The following is a 19,874-nucleotide window of genomic DNA, read 5'->3' as shown; positions in this document are numbered from 1 at the left end:
CATCGAGAGGACTTTACCTCTCTGCTGAGAGGGTTTTACTGCTCGGTCTTCAACATCATCGAGAGGGATTTACCCCTTGGGCGAGAGGGATTTACCGCTCGGTCTTTGAGTTAGGAGTTCTTCCTAGTGAACGGGCTTTACCGTTCAGCTTTAAGAGGGATTTACCTCCCTGCTTTGACTTTGACCTAGGAGTTCTTCCTAGGGAACGAGCTTTACTGTTCGACTTTACGCTAGGAGTTTGTGGAGAACTTCCTAATGGGAGGACTTTACCTCTCTGCCGAGAGGGATTTACCGCTCGGTCTTTTAGCTAGGAGTGTTTCCTAGGGAACAGGCTTTACCGTTCGGCTTTGAGAGGGCTTTACCTCCCTGCTTTGACTTTGACCTCGGAGTTCTTCCTTGGGAACATGCTTTACCGTTCGGCTTTACACTAGGAGTTCGTGGAGAACTTCCTAATGGGAGGACTTTACCTCTCTGTCGAGAGGGATTTACCGCTCGGTCATTTAGCTAGGAGTGCTTCCTAGGGAACGGGCTTTACCGTTCGGCTTTGAGAGGGCTTTACCTCCCTGCTTTGACTTTGACCTAGGAGTTCTTCTTAGGGAACAAGCTTTACCGTTCGGCTTTACACTGGGAGTTCGTGGAGAACTTCCTAATGGGAGGACTTTACCTCTCTGCCGAGAGGGATTTACCGCTCGGTCTTGTAGCTAGGACTGTTTCCTAGGGAACAGGCTTTACCGTTCGGCTTTGAGAGGGATTTACCTCTCTCCCGACCCGAGAGGGTTTTACCGCTCGATCTTTGTCTTCAATGAGAGGAATTTACCTTTTGGTCGAGAGGGATTTACCTCTCGGTCTTTGTCTTCAACGAGAGGGATTTACCTCTCGGTCTTTGACTTTGACCTAGGAATTGCTAGAGAATTTCCTAATGGACGAGAGGGATTTACCTCTCAGTTTTTGCCCTCCTCTTGGACGAGTGGTTTGTATGGTCCTGACACCTGCATTGTGAAGCCGAACGGCTGAATACCAGTAAGGCCGAATGGTTGAGCTGTTACACTGTTGAACACTTGATGCCAAATTTGGCTAGGTGGTAAGTGTGTCATTAAATCTTTGCACAATATTATAATATTGAATTAAGATATTTAAGTTAAAATATAATAAAATAAATTTATATCGAAATAATTATCTGTAAAGCCGTAGAATCTTGTTGACGTTGATGTTGAGGTTGCGTCCTTGTCTGGTTCCTTGCGGTTTCAGTAGGATGCCCCCCGGCCCACGGTGGAAGCCAAAATGTTTTAGTAGGATTTTATGGGACCGAGAAACTAACCTGTTTTGACGTGTCTTCCATGCTTCCGAATGCCTGGATCGCCGACCATACTTTAGTATGGACCGCTCGGTCTTTAGTGTGGACCGCTCGGTCTTTAGTGTGGAGTGTGGACCGCTCGGTCACCTTCAATCTCCTGCTGCTGACCGATCGGTCTCCTTCTTGACGAGGGGGGGATGTACCTGCAAAAGGCACTCTGACGCTCAAGTTAAGCGTTTTGTTGAAGAGCCTCGGCTCTTGGTTGAATATTTAGTGAATGATTATCACTGTTTGAGTATTTGAGAGTAGCGTAGACTGAATAATGCGTAAGTAGAACATACCTGACTTTCGGCTCTAGCTTTGTATTTATAATTTACCTCATGGATCCTGAGCTGATATAAGCCCAATAAAATATAAACAGAATAAGATGTAGACAGATTACCTGAGAATCTGGTTGGTTGTTTATAACCTGCTTTATCAATAGCTTTAATTAGATACTCTTTGATTATTTTATCATCGGCTGAACTGTTTGCCCAACAATAACTTAAGTGCTGGTCCAATTGCGACCCAATCTTTCACCTGAGTGGATGGACTGAACGATGCTGATTGTTAATCGTTCGGCCTCCACTGGGTACGATACAATAATAAGAATATGAGTTTCAATTTTATTTTTCGTAAATTTCTAATTTTTATATATATTTTGCATAATTTGTGGGTTAAATGAATTTTACTTATAATTTTCATAAACTACTCACAACTCATATCTTGAAATCTAATTTACCCCAAATTTAAACCTTTTCTATTTATTTAATGGATTGAGTAAATTATTATTATGTAAATTGATGTTAAGATGTTTTTATATATTTATATGTAGAGAGATATGAAAATGACGTTCGTGCTTGAGACAGGGCTCGAAGAGGCTCATCATGGGAGAAAGAAAGTGTACTGGGTTTTTGCTTCCTCTATCCCATAATTGCTAAATGCACCTCCACAAGTTTTCAGATTTACCTTTTGGTGTCTGAGTATGGTTGGGTTGGAGTGGTGAAGTTTAGAGGTAAGAAGAGTCATATTTAGTGCAATAATTTTTGTGGGTGCAGCTGATGAAAATTACCCTTCACTACAATTGGAAATTTAAATTAAAAAAATTATAATTTTGAAATCAAACGTAACATTTTGCTAGTTATGCCATTTTCATATCTATGGCCCAAAACCCATAAATCCTTTTTTCCCTTTCTTCTAAAATTATCATATCTTTGTGTAAAAAAGTCGTGATACAAAGTGCAACTCCCATTCTTAATTTCTCCAAAACTTTTGACCACCTTATTCCATGGACCAATACCACATCATAACAATGCAATGCAATGCAATGCAAACCTCAATCATTATAGTAACTATTTTTATCTCTTTGTTTGCCTCCTTCATCACGCCTCTAGTTGGCAATTCCTTTTGCACACACTAACCCTTTCTATTGTAAGCCAAATAATTTTAAAATGGTATACATACACAATTAGGAATGAAAAATAATTCATATCATAACTAGAAATAATAAACATCAATATTTAATTACTTATTTATTGATAGGATGGGTATGCATAAACTTACAAATATTTCTATTAGCTAATAATTATTAGTAAATTTTATTTGAGTGTTTTTTTTTAAAATCAAATGACCAAAATAAAATTAAAAATCAAATAAATATTAATTGTGGAATAATTATTTAAAATTTGACTTTAAATATTTCTATTTTTTACCTATAAAATTGAAGTTATTTAATAAAAGATTAATTTTTTAAAATTTGTAATTAGATGTAACTCATTTAAATTTACTTTTTAAAGAAAACCAAATTTATATACATTAATATTTTATAGAGTAATTTCATTTAAAATTAAAAAAGAAAAAAAAATAAAATAAAAATTCGTAAGTATCTATAAATATTGACAAGTATGAAAAAATCCACAAATATTTTTTTCACATTTATTCCACAAATAACAAAATAAATATCAAGTGGAATTTTTCATTTAAGACGGATAGCTGATAAGTTGTACTCATACAATAATCCAATATAAAAATTTTCATTGTAATTAGTAATTAGTGTTTAAACATTAATTTCTTTTTGAATTGTTTTAGGATTTGTAGTGATGTTTTTATTGTGGGTTTGGCATGGGATTTTTGTATAGTTAGGGTGCATTTAGTTAGGAAGGTGTGCATATATAATATATAAGCAACAATGGTTGATGGTTTTGAGAGGATGATGAGAGTGGTAGCATATGGTGAGTGAGTGTTGTGTTAGGTGTGATCCGTGGAAAGATCGAAAGTGATTGGAGGCTATTCAATGATTGTTAAAACTAGGTGTTATTTTTTTCTCACAATAATAAAACTAATTCTATAAATTTTGGTACAAGTCATCTATATTACAATTTATAGGTAATGTGCATTAATAACCCTTCTATATTTATCATCAATTTGAGGTTACTTTATATTTCTAAATGATGTTTTAGAAATATTAGGTAACTTCTTTCCATATATGGCTCATAATACCACTTTCACACTTTTACATCTTGTGGTCCTATATACAATTTTAACTACAAATTAACTCTTTTATACTTTTCAAACTTTTCATTACTTATTTCCATATTCAATATTTTCCTTATCTTGTTAATATCTATACATTCACCTACACACATCTTTCATCAAATGTGTATTCAAAATCTAAAATTACACACTAATAAATATAATTGATAATATAATAAAATCAATTATATGATCCAAGTAAACAAAAATAAGCTCTATTAATCAATTGTATTTTAAAGTCAAAATCAAAGAAAATTGATAAAATTAATTATATTAAAGTCAGTGTTGTCTTAAACTATATTAATGTAATTTAATTTTAATATTTGTATTTATTTAAATTAAAATTAATTTAATCAATATTAGTATAATTGTTTTAAATATTTATTAAAGTTAATATCGATTTAATCCATATTAATTGTTTTAGTTGATTGATCCTGATTTTATTTATTTAAAATAGTCTAAGTTTAATCAACAGTAATATAATATTTATTTAAGTTAATATAAGTTTAATTGATAATATTCCTGAGAATTTAATTAATTTGTACTAATAGATATTGTGGTATATCATAATTGAATTTAAATGAAAAATATGAAATAATTGAATTAAAGATATACTATTTAATAATAATTTGAGCCAGTAAAGCTTATATGGTAAATCTCCCAAAGTAGAAATAAGTCATATGAGTTGGCTGTTAGGGTTTTTTCTTAACTAATAGTTTCTTATAGCAATGAGTGAAATTGGATGGGAATTTGATTTTGTTCTGTAGTGAAGTGCTTCCTCGGTATGAAACATGTTAAAAACATGCTATTAAGGAATTTTTGAAGTAATTTAAAATATACTTTTTGAAAGGTCACGTGTGGACATGTGCACGTTAAATTATTAACGTTTCATTAACGGGGTTGTGGCTACATGGCCTACATATAAATAATATAAGAACAATGTTATGCATAATATTCATAATCTATTTATATGTTATAATTTGATTTTTTTAATGGATGTCTTAAGAAATTAAAACTCAATATTACAATCAATTTGTAAGGAGACGTTTCCTCATCCATTCATACGTTATGGATTGATATTATTTTTAATAAATGTTAGATTTTTAACACACTCCCAAAATATATATATAATTTTAATTTTGGGTGGTCCGATCAGATTGCGAAACTTTTAATATTTACTTCTCACTCTAAAATACAAATATATTAAGTGTGAATATTTACTACTAATCTAACAAAAACTTTGCTAATATTTTATGTTTAATATAATCTTATAAAACTAACTGATTTACATTATATAGTATAATTTGACTTTACATCTAAATAATGTAGAATATAAAAAAAAAATATATTTTTATCCACTTTCTATTTTAAATTACATACAATTTATAATGATAATTAACAAAATTCTTTTTGGAATATTATGTAGGGTTAAAATCCTTTTTGTCCTCTAATTTGTATTAAAAATTCAATTAGTTATTTTTTAATTCACTTTAATTTTTTAATTTTTAAAAATGATTTAAGTTATTTATGTTATATTAATGTTATATTTCCTTTAAAATTTATATATCAAATCACTCTACTTAAAAAGTAAAATTAATTTAAATATTTAGGTGTTTAAAAAGGAAGTGATTAATGTATAAAATATAACATGAATATAATACGGTGGAAAAGAATTATTTATTGTGAAATTATTTTTCTTTTCTTTTTTGGTTAAAATTTGGAAAGGAAAGACAAAAAATGGTACTAACTAAAAAAGGCAAAAAATAATAGAGCTTTTAAGGTTATTTTATTGAGAAAAAAGAAGGGTAGGGCAGAATGAAGTTACCCCAAAGAAATTCGAAATCGAAATGCAAGAAGCATTGAAAAATATGAAAAGGGTAACCCTAGCCCACATCACCTTCTCTCCCATCAAACTTCCTTCTTTAAAAGTTCAACTCTGAATGCTGGCAAATAGCTACCTCTTCTGTCATGTCTCTCCACTATCATCCTCTCTTTAAATATATTCACTTCAACTAACTTCATTTTTCTTTTTTTAATAACTATATAATATATATAATATATAATTCAATTCAAATAAATAAGAGAAGGACTTGAAAGCTCTTCTGGCTGATGGCAACACTGAGGGTCCACACCCAAAAATGGAAACTGGCATTAATGTCCTTCACATAGCAATGGAACCTTTTCTCTAAGTAGAAACCCCAAAACTACCCCACATGCTTTAGACCCTAACCCTAAGGGATAAGTTTTTGGTATTTTGAACTCCTTGGACCCACTTTTACCCTAAATTATTATCACTCTCTTTAATATATCATGTATGTCACATCTCACTTTCTTTCACCCCCTCCTCCCTTTATCTTTTTCAACTCTCTTCCTATTCTCACACCCTTCTTCTTCAACCTTCTTGCTTTCTGGATTTTCCACTTCATACCAAGGTTATGTGTGTGTGTGCTCAACAATGCCAAGGTTATAAACCCATACATATTAATTCATTATATAACAATGTATTATTCTTTCGATTTTATGTATATTCAGATAATGATAAGCATTAATGTTTCCATTTCAAATTTATTGAATATTATATATCCAAAATATTGTTTAAAATTAGAGATTTGTCATAATTTTATCCTTAAAAAACGTTTGAAAAGGTTTATAGAGAAATTAGTAGTTAAATTATATTAAATTTTAACTCTTAAATAACATGAGACTAAGGAGTATAACAAGAACAATATTATTAAAATTCATCCTTACATATGAAATTTCTTTTGTTTTGAAATATGAAATTTTTGTTATAATTTTAATTTTAAAAAATTGTTCAAAAAATTAAAAGAGAAAAATATATTTAAAATTTTCATTAATTTTTACTCTTATACGAGAATTATTTAATATACTAAAACAATAGAGTAGTAAATACATGTAATGAAAAGTTTTTCGTGACCTAAGAGATAGAGTCTGTAAAATTTGCCTCTCAAGTTTGCATATGTGGTAAAAAGGAATATAAAAACAATGATACTTTTAGTATATTAGCACCTTCAATAATGCAACGAAACTAAATGGGACCATGATGTTTCTGGAAACAATTTTCAGATCCTATGAAATGTTTGTGTTCGTGTGTAGTCTAACTTTCTCAGTTTTTTTATATTTATTTAATTTTTCTATATATCTTAATTCTTAAGTTATAGTAAACTTATTTTGCAAAAGTTTACAATATTCTTAATTAATGGACAGTTTAATGATCTCATTTAAATAATGAAAAATACACATATAAAAGTTTGTGGAAGTAATTCAGGGACCCAAAAATTAAAATACCCTAATTAATTGAGGTAGTTTAAAAATATACTTATTCGTTTCTTGTAGACAATGAATAGTTGAATTTATTAAAGAAACAAATGTAGTTTATCTGACTAGCATTTAAGTACTTTCTATTTAAAGAAAGTTGTACAAGTTTCCTGTAATACCTTATTTATCATCAGTTCAATAATTTGCAAAATAAGCTGATGTTATGATGCAATTTAATTATTATTATAATGAAACATAAGTAATTTGTGAACACTTTTTTATTTGGCCTAATAGATTTTTTTAGTTTCCAGTTTTGTTGGTAATGTCAATTCAGTCTCCATTTTTAAAAGTGTTTGAAATATGTCTACAGTTATAAAAATTTGTGTCAAATTTGTCCCTTCCATTAAGTATAACCAAACGGAGTTAATGCGTCAATGATCTGACACCAGTTATTGGTAACGTGTCAATATATTGTTTTGTGCGTGCTGATATGTTCCTTAATTATAGAAAATAAGTCAATCTGGTGGGTGGTCGGCCACTCGGTCTGGTGGTCGGTTGGTCGGTGATCGGCCACTTGGCCTGGTGGTCAGCCACTTGGTCTGGTGGTTGGTCGACCTGGTGGGTGGTCAGCCTGGTAGTCGGCCACTCGGTCTGGTCGGTTAGTCTTGTGGGTGGTCGGCGACATGGTCTGGTGGTCGGTCAGCCTGGTGGTGCCAGGAGACAGTACGGTATTCAGAAACGAAGTCAAGCTGTAAACACCTTCGTTCAGGCACCACCAGGCCGACCACAATCAGACCGAGTTACCGACCACCCACAATTTCAACTGACCACCAGACTGAATGACCGACCACCCACCAAGCAGACCGACCATCAGACCGACCATCAGACCGAGTGGCCGACTACCAGGCCACCCACCAAGTCGGCCGACCACCAGACCGAGTGGCCGACCAATAGGCCAACCACCCACCAGGCTGACCTATCTTCTGTAATTAAGGAACATGTCACCACACACACAAATAAATTATGACACGTAACCACTAACTGTTGCCAGACCATCACCCAATTAACTCCATTTGGTTATATTTAACGAAAGAAACTAATTTGACTCAAAATTTTAAATGTGAGGATCCATTTCAAACACTTTTAAAAGGAGGAACTAAATTGATATTATCCAACGAAACTGGGGATAAAAAAAACTATTAAACCTTTTTATTTTTTTCATACCATCAACTATGAAAATAATTAACGACGGCTAATATTACTTAAAATATGAATTTTTAGAAGTTGTTAATAATATCATGTTGATAATGAATTTACTTAAAACACCTAGTATAATTAATCATACCTAGCTGATAACCAATAATGAAAAAAAAACTTAATGTATGTGTCAAAAACCCTTAATATATATATATATATATATATATGGGTGGAACATATTTCGATCTTTAAAAACAAAGCTATAAAACTATATATTGATTATTTGGATTATGATTTGGTTTTAAATGTAGCCCTTTTTGAAAGTTTTTCATTCGTTCTTAATCACAAAAAAAAATTAAAAAAAAATCAGTTTTCAAACCAATATAGAAACAAAATATAGAAAATATCAATTAATTAAGTTTCTAATATATACAAGTTAGAAAATTTGAGATTCCTTAACCTTTAATAGTAAATACAATAATCTAAAATTAGTGGTTCGTATTATATGAAATATTGATAAATTGCCCTATTTGTTATTTATTAAAGTGAACTTTTTAGGAAAAATGGAAGCTGTCCTACAAAACTTAGGCTAATTGGGGAGCAAATATTCCATTTCTTTGCTTCTCATTGATTCAAGATGGATAACATGCTCATACATTCTAGACTTAGCATGCACTATTTCTCACATTTTTTCAATTTCCCAAACGAAAAGTTAAAATAGATTAGATAATTAGAGAAAAAAATATTTTCAACTAAAATATACACAGATATTTGCTTGTGCCTTTTTGTTATAATCATATTATCGGTACGATTTATTTTTTATTTTACTGAAGACTAATTTTAATAGAAAAATTTGTGTTATGAAATAGTTTACCAATTCATTCATGTGTTTCTTGTCAAAGTTAATGATAATCTATTTGACTACAAGCCAATTTGTCTTACTATACTTCTCCCTAATTGTAAGTCAGTATTGTAAAAACAATTCTATTTAATTTTTTAAGGAAAAACTTTAAAAACAACTTCTTAACCTGAAAGGAAAAACTTGGAGAACCAATATTTCCTTTTAAACTCCATTGACCCTTGACTTTTGGTAAAAGAATAACGCTGGAATTTTCGTTGAATACGTTTTAGATTTGTATACGTTTTAGATTTCGTTGAATACGTTTTATGAAGATGGGCTCACGTAAAGTATTGAAGAATTTTATGTATTTTATAGGCTAAGGGAAGGTTAAAAGTTATACTATAAAGTGCCTTAGATATTTTTGTTGAATGTGTAGGTTCTTCTAGAACATTAAACACCGAGTCGGATCATCACACATTGTACATAAGAAAGAACGAATAAATGACTAGGATCCACTTCATATTTACAGTTGCTCCTGTACGCCCGAACCAAACGTAATATCCACCAATATTTATTACAATAAAATATAAATATAGTTTATTACTGTATAATTTAAATTTTGATGTTATTAAAGTAAGTTAAATTGATGTTAAGTTAATTTTTTAAAACAAAAACATTAAAAAAATATAAAATTATTTTTAAATATTTTATTAAATAAACATTTATATTAACGTTGGTTTAGCATATGCTAATTAATATATTAAAAATATATAAGTTAATATTAACTTAAGAGATGTTAATTAAAATAAATATTAAAAATAAAAAATATTAATATTAACGTAATAAACACTAACTTGATCTATTTTTAATATTTATATTTACTTATGTTAATATTGACTTAACTTACATTAAATAAAATAAATAAGTTAATATTAATTTAGTGGATAAATTAACATTAGTTTATCATATAATAATTAAAATAAAAAAGGTTAACATTGACTTAATTAATACTAACTTCATTTAATTTTAATATTTATATTTATTTAAGTTAATTAGAGTTAACTCAATTATGTTATTTTTCACAATGAATTTGAATAATAAACTATTTTTAATCTAAAGATTGAATATTAACATAAAAAGAGTCTTTTACGTCATTGAATTTATATCTAACGTGTAGGTAACAATCATGAAAAATGTGTGGTAATATATTTATAAATAAATTATCAATATTTATGTCAAATTTGTAAATAATAAACGTAAAAGGTGATTTTGTGTTTTATCCCTATAAAATAGACGTAAATTTGCATATATTAGGACCAGACATAAATTTATGTCTAACAGGTATTTAAGAGACGTAAATTTACATTTATCCTATAAGGACCGGACATAAAAACCCTTTTTTACGTATGTCCTTTATAGGTCATACATAAATTTGTACAAAAAACCTTTTAACATTTCCCTTACTTTTTTCCTTGCGTGAAGTTCTCTCTTGACGCTGACGATGCTTTTTTTTATGAGTGAGGTTTTCCATTAGTGATCAAAAGTCACATTTTTGGCAATTCTCATGTACACTTCATTGGAAAACATATTTCCTTCTCGTAATTTTCTACATTGAGATTAGTTTCCTATACTTCTTGCTACTTTATTAGTCATAGTTATGCATGAATGACTTTCTTGTTTGTTTTGAATGTGAGTTTTATTAATTTAGAAAATAATGTCATATTTTTTTGGCTAACAAGGGCAGTGAGAAGTGGTAGAGGGAGGGTGTGAGGGTTGAGATGGCTATGACTTTGAAGTTATAGAGAAGGATGAAGCGCATGACAAGCTCAATGGTTGGGATGAGGTGACTCGAACCTAAACTTGAAACGAGAATGATGTGATTTTGAGATGGCTATGTCATATTTTGCATCTCCATGAAGTGATTTTGAGTAAAATTAAACAAAAACTTCAAAATTTACATTTGTTGTCTTTTCAAAAGATGTAAATTTATTTCTAGTATACTTTAAACAAATATAACTTTACGTAGGAAATTTTAACATGTAAATTTACGTCTCTTGCAATTACGTTTGATCTACAACAAACATAAAAAAGTCTAAAATAACATAAATAAAAAATATTTTTTGTGTTAGTAAAAGTTTAAAGATGACCAATTTCCTGACTCACAATTTTCTTTTCTCACTTTCTATATATAACTCATCACACTCATATTCTTCACTAATATTACTCCACATTCATGTCCTTTGTCCACATGCATATCTTTCATCTACAATCATCTTTTTCATCACATACATCTCATTCATCTAAGTTATTTTCTCTCATCTTCTTTATCCACATTCATTTATACTTATTTCTTTCATTAATTATAATTTTTTCCTATTTTTTCAATTATATTATTTGAACATGAAGGTACTATATAGTTCTTTTTTTTTAAATTATTATCGTTAATGTTGGCCAAACCAATGCGAATTTGGAACTTCATTAGTATATAATTATTTTTGTGAGGTCAAGAATTAAGTATCAATTGTTGTGGGGTAATTTGAACTATTAGTAAATGAAAGTTAAAAATCGATATTAGTGAATAACACATCATTCATACCTACCAAATAATCATGATGACCACTTAGAAAGTGAATATTTGACCATTGAGACCACACAATGAAAAGATACCATTAACACCACTTCAAAGTAACTAGAAAAGCAAGTTAAATTTTTTCTAAAATCAACTATGAAGAAGTGGACATGATATATGATCAAGGTTACTTTGGTTCTTGTTCATAATCACATTTTTCTCTGCGTATTGATTTCTTGCTTTCAAACATGGCTTTGAATGTGTAAAGTTGTAACATGTAATTTCTCCTAATAATTATAGTGTTGACTTCTTATACAGGTTAGCTTCTTGTAAAATAAAAATATTCATATTCGTGTTGTTGGGAACAAGGGCAATAAAGGAGAGAAGAGAGATTTAAACAATACTAAGAAGTATTTGTTTTGGTGCATTTGTAAACCTTACATAAGCTTTCTTATATAGCAAAGTGAAGAACACCATCTCACAATACTAAACAATGTGGGACTAAAACACACTACAAAAACTTAATCAAACTACACAAAAAACTAACAATTCTCCCACTTGGAGTTTGATTATTACATAGTGTAATTGCCTTCATCATCAGTTATTCTTGAAGGCCAATTGAGGTACTGCAAAGCCTCAATTTTTCTGTTGTGACAACCTTTGTCAACATATCCGCTGGGTTCTTACTTCCCAGTATCTTCCTCAACGTTAGTACTTCATCCTCAAGCAGAGATCTGATGAAGTGATAACGGAGATCAATATGCTTCGTTCTGGAGTGAAAAGTTGAATTCTTAGCCATATGTATTGCACTTTCACTATCACTGTGCAAAACAGTCCTTTCCTGGATGAATCCCAACTCCGTCAACAATCCTTGAAGCCATATCAATTCTTTGCTAGCTTCTGTTACTGCTACATATTCAGCCTCTGTAGTGGATAGAGCAACGATCTTTTGTATTTGTGACATCCAACTAACAGCTGTAGTTCCAACAGTAAATATGTAGCCAGTGGTACTTCTTCGATAATCAATTTCTCCAGCAAAGTCTGCATCTACGTAACCTTGTACTTTTAGTTCACCTTTACTAAAGCACAAACACTTCTCCTTAGTTTTTCGTAGATATCGCAAAATCCATTTCACAGCTTCCTAGTGAGCTTTACCTGGATTTGACATAAACCTGCTTACAACTCCCACTGCATAGCCAATGTCTGGCCTTGTGCATACCATCGCGTACATCAGACTTCCAATGGCTGAAGCATACGGAATCTTAGCCATAATTTCTTCTTCTTCTTTTGTCTGAGGAGACTGATCCTTGGATAGACGAAAATGACTGGCCAAAGGAGTACTAACTGGTTTGGCCTTGTCCATGTTAAATCTCTGCAAAACACGGTTGATGTACTCTGCCTGAGATAACTGCAAGACTCCTTTTTGCTTATCTCTCGTGATTTGCATTCCAAGAATCTTCTTTGCTGGGCCTAAGTCCTTCATGTCAAATTCTTTTGACAATTGCATCTTCAAATTTCTGATGTCTGTTATATCTGATCCTGCTACTTACATGTCATCAACATAAAGTAGCAAAATGACATAGCTGGACTTGTACCTTTTGAAGAAACAACAATGATCAGCATTGCACTTCTGGAAACCTTCCTTGTGCATGAAGCTTTCAAACTTTCTATACCACTGTCTTGGAGCTTGTTTCAGGCCATACAAGCTCTTCTTCAATTTGCACACCATGTTTTTCTTCTTTCCTTTTGAAAAGCCTTCAGGCTGGTGCATGTAAATCTCCTCATCTAGATCTCCATGAAGAAATGCAGTCTTCACATCTAATTGCTCTAGGTAGAGCTCCTCACTAGCCACAATACTTAGCACAGTCTTGATAGTATTGAGCTTGACAACTGGAGCAAAGATTTCAGTGTAGTCAACTCCTTCTTTCTGCTGAAATCCTTTGACAACCAGTCGGGCCTTGTATCGCTTGGAACCTTCATGGTCTTCTTTCACTCGATACACCCATTTGTTGTGAAGTGCTTTCTTTCCCATAGGTAACTCAACTAGTTCCCATGTCTGATTTGAGATCAAAGACTTTATCTCGTCTTTCATAGCAAGCTCCCACTTGTCGGCATCTGTGGTTTGACAAGCTTCCATATAATCTTCAGGCTCCCCTCCATCAGTCAGTAACATGTAGTCTATGTATCTCCTGTTAGGCACATGGGGCCGAGAGAATCTTCTCAATACAGGAGTTGGAGTAGGAGGTTCTGATTGTTCATTGTTTTCTTCATTTGATTCCTCTGGCTGAGGACTCCTCAATATAGGACTTTCTAGGATATCTTCCACCTCTGCATAAACTGGTCCACTTGTTTCTGAGTTTTTGGTGTCAGTATTATGCATGTCCTTGTACATCACTTTTTCATTGAAGATTACATCTCTACTGCGGATCATCTTTTTGTTTTCATCATCCCATATGCGGTAGCCAAACTCATCTTCACCGTAACCAAGAAAAGTACACTTCTTTGATTTTGGATCAAGTTTGTTTCTAACTTGATCGCTGATATGCACATATGCTACACATCCGAAAACTCTAAGATGTGAGAGTTTTACCTCTTTTCCGCTCCATACCTCTTCCGGTATCTTGTGCTCCAATGGTACCGATGGACTTCGGTTAATCAAGTAAGCTGCTGTGTTGACTGCTTCTGCCCAAAACTGTTTTGGTAAGCCTGACTGTACACGCATGCTTTTGGCTCTTTCAGTCAACGTTCGATTCATACGCTCAGCTACACCATTGTGTTGAGGCGTACTTGGCACGGTTCTCTCCATTCTGATTCCGTGCTCATAGCAAAACTTCTTGAATCTGGTGTCTACATACTCACCACCATTGTCGGATCTGAGCTTCTTAATCTTCAATCCTGTCTCATTCTCCACCATAGCTTTCCAAATTTTGAAAGCTTCAAATACTTCAGACTTGTGTTTCAGAAAGTAAACCCATACCTTTCGATAAAAGTCACGAAGTATTGCTTCCCACCAACGGATGGGACAGTCGTTGGTCCCCAAACATCGGAGTGGATGAGCTCAAGCCTTTCTTTCTTTGGGGTTCTTCTACTTGTCTGAAAGCTCACTCTCTTCTGCTTTCCAAGTATACAGTCTTAACACATGTCAATTTTTACTGACTGAAGACCTGGTAGTTTTCCTTTTGAGTGCATGACCTTCATCCCCTTCTCACTCATATGCCCAAGTCTTTGGTGCCATAGATTGGGACTTTCATTTGTTGCAACTGCAATCAAATGACATGCTCCTGCTGTCTTGTAAAGAGTACCATTCTTTTTGCCTCGAGCAATTGTCATCGCACCTTTTGAAATCTTCCAATCATCACTGTGGAAGATTGTCGTGTAGCCTTCACTGGCTAGCTGGCCCACTGAGATTAAGTTCTTCGTCAGGTCGGGAATATGTCTGACATTTTTCAATTCCCATACAGACCCATTTAACTTAATCTTTACTACACCTTTACCTACAATCTCACATGACTGCTCATTACCAAGGTAAACCTTACCAAGGTTTCTAGGAACATAATTCTCGAATAGTTCTTTCTATGAGGTTGCATGGAAGGATGCTCCAGAGTCTAACACCCAAGACTCTTCCTTGTTTTCCAACGAACATATCAGCGCATCACCTCCTCCTGAGGTCGTAGCAACGTTTGTTTTATCTTTCACCTCCTGTTTCTTCGAGACACTCCTGCATTGATTTTTGTAGTGACCAGTCTTCCCACAATTCCAACATTCGATAGTTTTCGATTTGTTAGAGCTTTGATGATTTCTGGATTTGGACTGCCTCTCCTTTGATTTGCCGCGTCCAGTTCCTCTGGTTGAACTTCTACCTCTTGACTCTATATGCAATACTGAAGAGGTTGAGGGTTCACCCGACTCTCTCCGTCGGATCTCTTCACTGAGAACTAAATCACGAACATCATCAAACTTTAACTTGTTGCTTCCTGAGGAGCTACTCACAGCTGTGACAGTAGCATTCCAACTTTCTGGTAGGGAAGAAAGAAGTATTAGAGCTCGTACTTCTTCATCGAAATTGATTCCAACTGAACTCAACTGGATTGTAATTGTGTTGAGTTCGTTTATATGTTGCGCTGTTGATGTGCCTTCTGTCATCCGTAGGTTGAACAACCGCCTCATCAAATGAACTTTGTTTGCGGCCGACGACTTTTCATACATGCTGGAAAGGGCCGCCATAAGACTAACTGTAGTCTTTTCTTTTGCAATGTTGAAAGCAACATTACGAGATAACGTCAAACGGATGGCTCCGAGAGCTTTTCTATCTAGAAAGCTCCACTCATCTTCCTTCATAGCTTCTGGTTTCCTGCCTGTGAGAGGTTCTTGCATGCCTTTCTGATACAGGTAGTCCTCTATTTGCATCTTCCAAAAGCCAAAGTCCGCACCATCGAACTTTTCAATCTTCATCTTGCCTTCGTCCATTGCCATTGCTCCTACTGCTTTTGAAGAAAAGCCCCCACTAATTCTCTAAACTGAGATCCCAAGAACAAGAGAAAAAATCTTTTCTGATGTGGAAGATCAGACGCAGCTGCAACGACAGAGCATACTAAGAAAATTTACTCTGACCAAATCTTTTCTGATGTGGAAGATCAAACGCTGTTGCAACCACAGAGCATACTAAGAAATGGGCTCTTGATACCAATTGTTGGGAACAAGGGCAATAAAGGAGAGAAGAGAGATTTAAACAATACTAAGAAGTATTTGTTTTGGTGCATTTGTAAACCTTACATAAGCTTTCTTATATAGCAAAGTGAAGAACACCATCTCACAATACTAAACAATGTGGGACTAAAACACACTACAAAAACTTAATCAAACTACACAAAAAAAACTAACACGTGTGTATCTGTGAATACAATTTATCTTGAGTAATACATTAAATGGATATATGCCAATAGCAAATAATAGATAAATTAGTATCCGGTTATTAAGTGGGACAAAGTCTAATAACCTAAAAAAGTTATGACTCGTTATTATTTCTAAAAAACATGTTATGGTTTTAGGCTTCAAACCTTGACTCAGCATTTTAATGCTTTACCTACAAAAATCAAAGCAAAACTTTCCCAAATATTCAATTTTGTTACTACTCTACTTACCTTATACAAATAAAAGATAAACATACCCATCATACATCCTGTGCTTGTTTATAACTTTATCTATATATTCAAAATTTAGGTCACCAATAAAATAAAAACTTAGAGTTACAAAGGAGATTCTAGAATTCTTAAGAAAACAAAAAAAGTTAAAGGAAAGAAGAAAAGTTACTTGTTTGCAAAGATAAAAACTCTAAAAGTAGGAAAGTATCAAGAGTCACAGTTAAACCAACATATATTAACTTGGAAAAATTGGTTTGAGCTGGTTGTGATACTTAAGTGAAAATAAATGATTTTGACTACAACCCAATGATTTCTATCACAAATTACAATACTTTGTTTTTTTAGATACAAAGACGAATATAGACTTGAAACACTAGCTTACAAACACAATCAGTTGATAATAAAACATTGCAAATTACTCAACACATAAAAATGTTTTCTCATGAATCTTGTATAACAAAGTCTTAAATAATCATAACATTATATGATAATTTAAATAAGCATATTATAGATACTTCACTAGAAATCAACTATCAAAAGAATATCTCAAAATCAGATTCCACATCAAATACCCTCCCCCTCTTATATTAGTCTTGAACACTAATTACCAAGAAAAAGTTAAAGTATTAATACTTCAATTACCATAACATTATAGATTAAAAAAATAGTAGAGAGGAAAAAGAAAATTTGTTGTCGTGTGCCTTTCTTGAAATACACACGAGATAAAAAGTTTATAAAAAACTTCCAAAAAAAGCAATAGTTCTTAATACGATTAATATTCCTAAATCAGGGACGATTATGACATGAAACCATAAACTTGATTGAATTGTTCAAAAGTGAAAAGAGACAATCTTAGAGTAGTAGGAAAATGCCTTTGAGACAGGCTATACAGCAGCATCACTTCTTAGCCGCCGTTGGTAGTCTTTCTATTTTGTTTGCCACAAATAGTAATTAAGCATGTTAATCATGTTAAAAGAATGTTACCAACATATTTTTGAACATGTTTTTTTCTTTTTCATGTTTTTCAGTCAACTTAAAATCATCCAATAATAATATGCTAAAAGATGTGTACTAGAAAGTTTGTTGATATATATATGGTAATGGTACAATTAACCACTCTTGACAATGAAATAGTCTTGTATATTATTGTCTAATATATTTATTTTAACAACACGTTTTTATTAAGCTCGCCCATTATGTATTTATTATTTTCAAAATATTTTTTTTTATGTTAACCTCTTATTTGTGATTCTTAATTTTTATGCGTAAATCATAATCATTTTTAATTTTTTCAAATTACTGTTTTCCATCTTCAAATTTTAACTTATTTTATTTATTCTCGAATTAGTTAGCTTTAAATTCCTTTGAATTATTATATCTTTTTTCTTTCTACTTTTCGTATCATAACTTTAAGATGAGGACATTAAGAACAAGGGATAAATCATATAAATCATACAAGTGAATAACATTATAAGATCATATTTGAGTGCATCATAAGACCTTTTCTTACTAAAATTTTATATTCTTAGTTTCCATATATATATATATATATATATATATATATATATATATATATATATATATATATATATATATATATATATATATATATATATATATATATATATATATATATATATATGTGTGTGTGTGTGTCTCTACACTTTCAACCATCTGTGAATCATTCTAAATGAAATTTTTTAAGACCCAAAAAGCTTGGTAAAAGGAAACACTAAGAAGTAACACCAATAATATGAATATGTATATGTAGATGGAAATCTACCCTTAGACTTTGAGGGGTGTGATAGCTAGCAGTGTAGTGTGTGTCCTACTGATGAATATGAAGGGTTCAGATGTGATCCACGACAAGTAAAAGTATAGGGGTAGCAGGAGGAAGTGGCCTTAAATGAGATTCATCATTTTTTGCACATAAAATTCATGAGAAGTCACACAGTACATATCACACACATTGTTCCAGTGTATGGTCCATTTAAAAGTTGCTCTAAAGTATACTTGACCTTTGACTCCCAAAACATGTGAAGTTTTTGTATGTATCATAACAAACCTTTCATTTCAGGTTAAGACATAACAAGGTATATGAATCTTATCACAGTAATATTTCGATCTTCCTGACTTTGTTACAATTACTTACATGTTGTTGTTGTCTCTACATATTTAGTTTGTTTCATTATGATTTTATCTTAGAAACACACTTTTAAGAGATTGAAGACATAACATGTTTCTAAACAAGTGATTTCTGCTATCTGATATGAGATTTTTTTGAAGTATATTATTGAATTAATACAAAGGTGCTGTCAGTTCATGAATATTACTAGGCTATGTGAGACTAGTGGTACAGTGTGATGCTTTTTAAGCCAATTGAAACTCTTTGGAACTTCTCAGTACCTTTATGTATGACTTTGGTGGGGTTGAAGTGATTATCATCCACATTGCCAACCAATTTTTTCTTGTCTATATGTGAAAGATATCTCATAGCTACTCGAGTAACACGTTATTTTTTTTTTCATGTGTTGACGTTGAGTGAAATTATTTACTTGCAATTTTAGTCAAGATACAAACATTAAAATCATATGCTTATCACACCAGCTATTAATTAATCATGTACTGTATTTGAAACAGTTTGTTTACAGATGTCTACGCGTTTTTTCTATTTTTGTTGTTCAAATTAGCTTCTTTCTTTTTACCATTTTGTCTAAGAATTTTGAATTTCATGTAAATGGTATGTTGTTTTAATGTATTGAGAATTTCTGACATGTTATTATAGTGTGTATCATGTTCTATTGTAGTTTTGGCTATAGTATCTCTTTATATTAAAATGTAACAGACTATATATGATAAATTTGAGCAGTGTGAGGCCATGACCTCCTTTTCCAAATGTCTGTAATCTAATGATTCTCTACAACCACTATATGTCTTCGTCTATGCTAAACTGGAGAAGACAAACTTTTGGACCAAGAAATTTAG

This window comes from Vigna angularis, chromosome 9 (assembly GCF_016808095.1).
Source record: "Vigna angularis cultivar LongXiaoDou No.4 chromosome 9, ASM1680809v1, whole genome shotgun sequence".
Classification (NCBI taxonomy): Eukaryota; Viridiplantae; Streptophyta; class Magnoliopsida; order Fabales; family Fabaceae; genus Vigna; species Vigna angularis.
This window is presented reverse-complemented; position numbering follows the sequence as displayed.